This window comes from Cynocephalus volans, chromosome 7, assembly GCF_027409185.1.
Source record: "Cynocephalus volans isolate mCynVol1 chromosome 7, mCynVol1.pri, whole genome shotgun sequence".
NCBI lineage: Eukaryota > Metazoa > Chordata > Mammalia > Dermoptera > Cynocephalidae > Cynocephalus > Cynocephalus volans.
In genome coordinates this window covers 107,555,610-107,562,097 of record NC_084466.1, presented here as the reverse complement: position 1 = coordinate 107,562,097, position 6,488 = coordinate 107,555,610, and positions in this window count along the sequence as shown.

Genomic DNA, 6,488 nt, shown 5'->3' with positions numbered 1-6,488 from the left:
TAGCTGCTTGCAGTTTTGCTGCATTCTTCCTGTTACAGTCTAAGGTGCTGCACTGACAAGAATTCTACACAAAGGTTTCCTTCCCTCTTTGTCTCACCAATGCAGACTCCTTCTCCTGGGGTATGGGCAATCTCAGAGGCAGAGCACAAAACATAACATAGCCACGTGCTTGTGTGGAGCAGCCTGCTGGTCACAGTTTAAAAGGCTTTCAAGCAAATGATTTCTCATTTAGAAAGAAAAAATACAGCAAAGAGTCTTAAATGAGGGTTATGGACATGATTTAAGCAGGGGGTGGAGTTGCATAATTGCCCTTGATGGAGGAAGATGAGGAATGGACTGGACGCATCTGAAAGCAGAGGTAGCCAAAGAGAGCGTGAGATGAGGCTAAATATATACCCCGCATCCAGGCCATGCTGACCTGCTTGGGAAAGGGAAGTTGAGATGGGGGCTACGTGCAAACCTTGAGGCAAAGGCATAAACAAAAGTGGCTTTGGCCAGTGTTTCTCAGTCGTTAACACGTGTACACATCATGAGGGATCTTGTGAAATGCAGCTTCTGACTCAGCAGGTCTGGGTGAGGCCTGGAAGTCTGCATTTCTAGCAAGCTCCCTGGTGATGCTGACACTGCTGGTTCACAGACTGTACTTTGAAAAGTGAGGGCTTAGGCCGGCCCGTGGCTCACTCAGTAGAGTGCGGTGCTGATAACACCAAGGCCACGGGTTCGGATCCTATATAGGGATGGCCGGTTCCCTCACTGGCTGAGCGTGGTGCTGACAACACCAAGCCAAGGGTTGAGATCCCTTTACCGGTCATCATCTTTAAAAAAAAAAAAAAAGAAAAGTGAGGGCTTAAGAGATGAGGGGACACAAAAGGGGATTTGAGGGACCGAGAGGAGTGTGGTTTACATAGTGGTCTGAGCACATAAGGTTGTGTTGGGAGGCGCTTCCTAGTGATAGGAGAAATTGTTTGATCAAGTGAGAGGCCATGTGTTTACAGTCAGTAATATTTGGGAAGCTGTGTGGTGCAGTGGGAAAGAGATTACAATTTTGAGTAGCATTGACATGGGTGTGAATCCCAAGGAGCTTGATGTTTATCTTGTGGGGGATGAGAGGCTTTGAAGGGTTTAAGTTTTTCCTGGTCAACTCTTTCCTTATCCTGCTGGCTAAGTGCCTCATTCATGCTTGAGAGGTGGCCAGGACTTCATTGGAAATGGCCCATTGCCACCCTCGTGGCCAGGCTGAGGGATGCCTTCTGCCCAGAGCTGTGTGCCCAGAAAGGGAGAAAGGTTTGCAAGGCCAGACCTTTAGCTGCAGTCAGGGAACACACTGGACCTGCAGGGACCCTTCCCATAATGGGGTTATCTTTCTGGACTACAATATCAGTGCCTCACACCCTCGATACTCAAAGTATGGTCCTCAGACCAGCAGTGTCTGCGTCACCTTGTTAGAAACAGAATTTTGACTACATCTCGTCTTCTAGATCATATTTACATTTTAACCAGATTCCAAGGTAATGTGTGTGCTCATTAAAGTCTGAGAAGCACTGTCTTACCTAACTGTTCGCCCGATGCTCTTCAGTCCAGGAGAAGAAAACTCAATAAACTAAACAAGTGCTGACCTAGCCTTGCTGTGGGCTGGGCAACGTTCCGAGAGCCTTTCAAATATCACCTCTTCTGATCAGCCATCAGATGCATCATTGTACCCTTCTCTTGCCTGATGCCTGTGTCAGGGCCACCCAGCAGTGTTCAAAAGGGCAGCAGGTACTCTTCCTGTAGAGCCCCCACACCTGCCTGGCAAGCTGGGAAGTGACTGGAGCCTCTTTCTGGAGTTCAGCTAAAAGCAAAGCCTTGCAGGGGAGATTTGCATGAGGGAGCTTTCTTTCTGGAATAATCTTTTCTAAGCATCTTGGAAAGATTTGTGGGTTCTGACAGTGATTGCATTCCAGAAATGGGGTTAGTAGATTGGCTTCCACTGTCTCTTCATTTACTCTGTGGAATTTAGTTGGAGGGAAAGATAGCTGTTTTGAATCTCATATCAACTATTGGGTGAGTTTCTGGAGGGAAAAACTTATGAATTCCCCTCCAACACCTCACTCTAAGAGTGGGGGACTTTCTGCCACATACAGTAGTGGTTTAGAGCTTGGACTCTGGAGAAAGACTTCTTGGTTTCAAATCCAAGTCTGCAGCTTGCTGGTTGTATGGACCTCAGGTAAATGACTTGACATCTCTGAAAACCTCAGTTTTCCCATCTGAAAAAGGGGGATATAAAGCACCTACCTTATTGATGTGTGATGAAGATTAAATAATTATGTGTAACATTGCTTAGAAGCACTCAGTGTTACCTACTGTTGTGGGTCTGTCCCAAGTTAGACTTAGGGTTGGATGGCTCTGCTACTCAGGAGGGCCAGAACCAAGAAGGGGGATTCTAGAAATGCCCCTCAAATTGAGGAGGGTGTTGTCAGATCTTTCTAAGGTGGAGAGAAATTGAAGGCTGTATTAATCTATTGCTGCTGTAATAAACCACCACAATTTAGTGGTTTTAAACAACACAGGTTTATAATGTTATAATACTGGAGGTCAAAAGTCTGAAATTGGCTTCATTAGGTGAAAATCAGGGTGTGGAGAAGGCTGAGTTTCTTCTGGAGGCTCTAGGGGTGAATCCATTTCTTTGCCTTTTCCATCTTCTAGAGGCTTCCTGTATCCCTTGGCTCATGGCCCCTTCCTCAAGCTTCAAAGCCAGCAGCCTGACACCTGCAGATCTCCACTGCATCACCCCAATCTCTGCTTTGGTTTTAACCTCTCCTTCTCTGACTCTCACTCCCCTGCCTCCCTGTTTCACCTGTGAGGACTCTGGTGATTACAGTGGGCCCATCTGGATAATCCATGATCAACTCCCCCAACTCATGATCCTTAATCACATCTGCAAAATCTCTTTGGCCATGTAGGGCAACATTCACAGGTTCTGGGGATTAGGATGCGGACACTTTTGGGAGAGGGGGCATTATTCTGCCTCCTGCAAGGGCCAAAGAGATTGGGTAGCAGTTCACTTTGCCAGGTAAATGAAGAAAGTCCCTGTTAATGCCCAGAAGAGGTTGGTAAGAAGCTCTTGGCAATCAGAGGGCACTACCATTATTGGACATCTATTTGTGCCAAGCCCTGCTGTAGGGGCTCCTGTGGTTTTCACCATGTAATTTGCAAATGAGCTCATTTTTCCAACAAGGAAGCAGAGGCTGGGAGAGGCTTTGGTGGCAGGGCTGGTGTTTGAACTTAAGTGTGTGTTTTTCGAAGCCCATCCTCTTCTCACCACACCATGTGCTATGTCCACTTTATTCAGAGTGGATAGAACCCAGAGGGGCATAGCTATTTGGAAGGCTTCATGTCCTCAGTGAAATCCTTTTTTACAAATATTGCTTGAGTATTTCTTCAGCTGGGAGTTGGCCAGAGTAAATTGGGCAGTAGGCTTTGGAGTCTCATTTATGCAGCACCTTGGGGGAGAGGTCTCAGTTTGCCATGGGCACCTCTTGCTTCATCTCAGAGCCATGTGGTTTTCTTATGTGGCCCAGAAACCCAATGCCCTGCACTGCCTGGCCCAGTGTGATGCCCAACACAAAGTAGAATCCTTTTAGATAAGAAAATGAGAGCGTCTCAAAGCGGGCAGAACACTCCACACAATCAATTCTGTGCCTCTGGCAGCAAAACTTTTGGCATGAGGGAAATTGGAAGAGTTTGTGAATAATGCAGGTCACACTAAATGGCAGGAGAGAGAGAGAAGCATGGTCTGGTGAAAGTGCTGTTTTGTTATCACAGCCCTTGGAGGTGGAACATTCAAGAACACAAGTAAACCTGGGCAAAGATCCTCCCTGATGAGATTATGGGTAGGGCAGAGGCCCTGGGGTGACTGCGCTGAGGTGCTCTCGTACCGGCAGGGGACAGTGCTTTCTCTACATAGGGACCAGGAGCAACTTCCACTGGAAGCAACTCTGAGGTCCCAGAGAACAAATGGGCTTGTGGGGGAACTGAGAGAGAAGCAAATTTCTGCCTAATGTGAGAAAGCTTTCCAGCAACTAGAGCTGCCCAAAGATGAAATGGGCCAACACAGAGAGCAGTGAGCTCCCCATCATCAGAATAATTTAAGTAGAGACACATAGAGACCTGTCAGGAAGTCCAGAGAAGGGGTCCCTATGGCAACCTCAAAGGCTTTAGCTTAGGATTCAAGGAAGGCCCCATGAGCTTTTACGTCCATATTCGTCTGATTTGTTCCACCTGTACAAGCCTCCTAGGTTATTGCCGGGGTCCCCAGGTGTTTCACATATACTCACAGTGGTCCTCTTATGGTCTTTCAAATCACCCTGCTTGCTGATGTCACCTGCCTACAGGTTGCTTGAGGAAGACACCTCACGCCCATCACTGCTACTAAACACTTAATGTGCCAAATGCACTATATTCCCCCCAAAATGGGAAGAATGCAGGATTCCAGAAAATGTTTAATAACTGCCTCTCCAGGGAAAAAGAAGGCTCTGATTTGTGATTTTTCCAACTTCCGTGGTATAGATACTCCCACCATGGCTAATTTCAAACTACCAACTTGATGTCAACTGGTTTGCAAAATTCCTGAAAATTTAACAGTTTACTCTCCTAAATGGGCGTGGGTCACCTCCAGTACACCACCGGAAGTAAGTTTTCATTTTGTGTCTGTTTGTCATTCAGGGGCCCTACTGCTTGTGACAAGAGTCTATTATGAAAGCAGCCACTTAGTTTCTGCTTATGGCATCCTTTTCCACAGGGGACCAGGCCAAAGTTCTTGGGGCAGGCTGGGGAATTACACGCTCTCCTTACCTCTTCCTCACCACCACAGCACAGTGTTTCCGTGACTCTGGGAATCCCAACACATACCATCTCAGGAGGGACCTTCCCACATGTATATCACTTGTGCAAATGGATACCAAATAGAGTCTCCAGATCCTTCCTCCAATCTCAGTTTAAGTTTACTTGGTACCCCAAAGTATCTGGTTATCAGAAGCTCATGGAGGGCTTTCAAAAATTTAGAATTCTGGCCTGCCCCTTTCTCCAGCAATTCTGATTTGGAAAATCTGTAATTTACAAAAGTTCCTTGAGTGATTCTAATGTTGAGACATTTCTGGGGAGTCGCCTTGCTGCTTTGGGGAGGAGGTTAGCTACAGAGCATCACCTTTAATGGCCCTTCCAGAAGAGTCAAAGCCATCAAATTCCTGCATTTTCTCTTTCTAAATCCAAGAGATATGACTGTACCTTCTTTCTGCCTTCAGCAGAGCAGGCTTAGAAAGCCAATGCTCAACATGCCACAGTCCCAAGAGAACTGGTAAGCTGGAGAGTGACAGCTGCCTAAATTAAGTAGCTCTGAGCCACGTGGCCTTGATGACGTTCACCCAGTGACAATAGGCTGTGGCCGATTATTCCTCTGCTGACCCTGCCCTCCTGCCCTGTCCTTTCTCTCCAAGTCTTCCTCTACTTCTAGGATCCCCATGCAAAGCTGGCTGCTCAGAGGCAGGCCTTGGATATTGGGTATCCCCAAGTGGCAGAGGAATTTTCTTCTGGGCCTGGCCCAAGAGAGACTGAACCCAGAAACGGGCAAAAGAACTAAGGTGGTTGTAGTGGGAAGAGAGGAGGGGCTGATGAAACCTCACTGGCATATGTAGTCAACTTTTGGTAAAAGTGGACTCACCTGTTTTGCTTTGTATTGTTTTGTTCTGCTTTCCTGCCTTGGGACCCATAAGTCATGTAAAATGCTTTGTTATTGAAATGAAACCCGTTGTTCTCCTGGCCATTGTGGTTGCAACTGGGGGCTGCCATAGGAACCAAAACACAAATGGCCTTGGGGTGAAGAACGTCGGCTCTGCCCAGGCGAGGTGCTTTGTACCCGGTGTGCTATCAAAATAACTCCACTGTATTTTCCCTGGGAAGGACACGTGTAGAGTGGATGAGAAGGTGGGTCTCCCAGCGTGGGGGGTCAGTCCCATGTGCTGCTGCGCCTCTTTCTGGCGAAGTGAGACTTGGAATGACTGCCTTCCTGTGTCTATGCCTGAGGAGCCTCGCAACAAAACTCCCCAGGCTGGGATCTGGAGGCTCCGTGTGTATTTCTGCCTTGTGACTCCGAGGAACTTGACTGAGTGAGTGGAACTTCACCTCCAGTTTTAACTCACCATCCGAGTATCATGATGCTGAACACGATATCCCTCAATTCCCTCATACCTCAGCACCTGAGGGTGTGTTTACCTGGACCAGGGAGTCGGAAATGTTTCGGTCCTCACCCAAAGTGACAAGCCAGTCTATAGCGCTTGCTGTGAGCAACAAGGTTTAGAGTAGCAATGTTGTATACAGAAAGAAAGCTTAGGGCTGGGGCTGGGGCGACACACAGTGAATGCAGCCTGGGTAAACTTTCTCCAACCATCTCTGGTGATGTGGAGCCTCTGTCTCTCTGCCTCTGATCCTGCCTTCTCTGCACTCCCAGCATG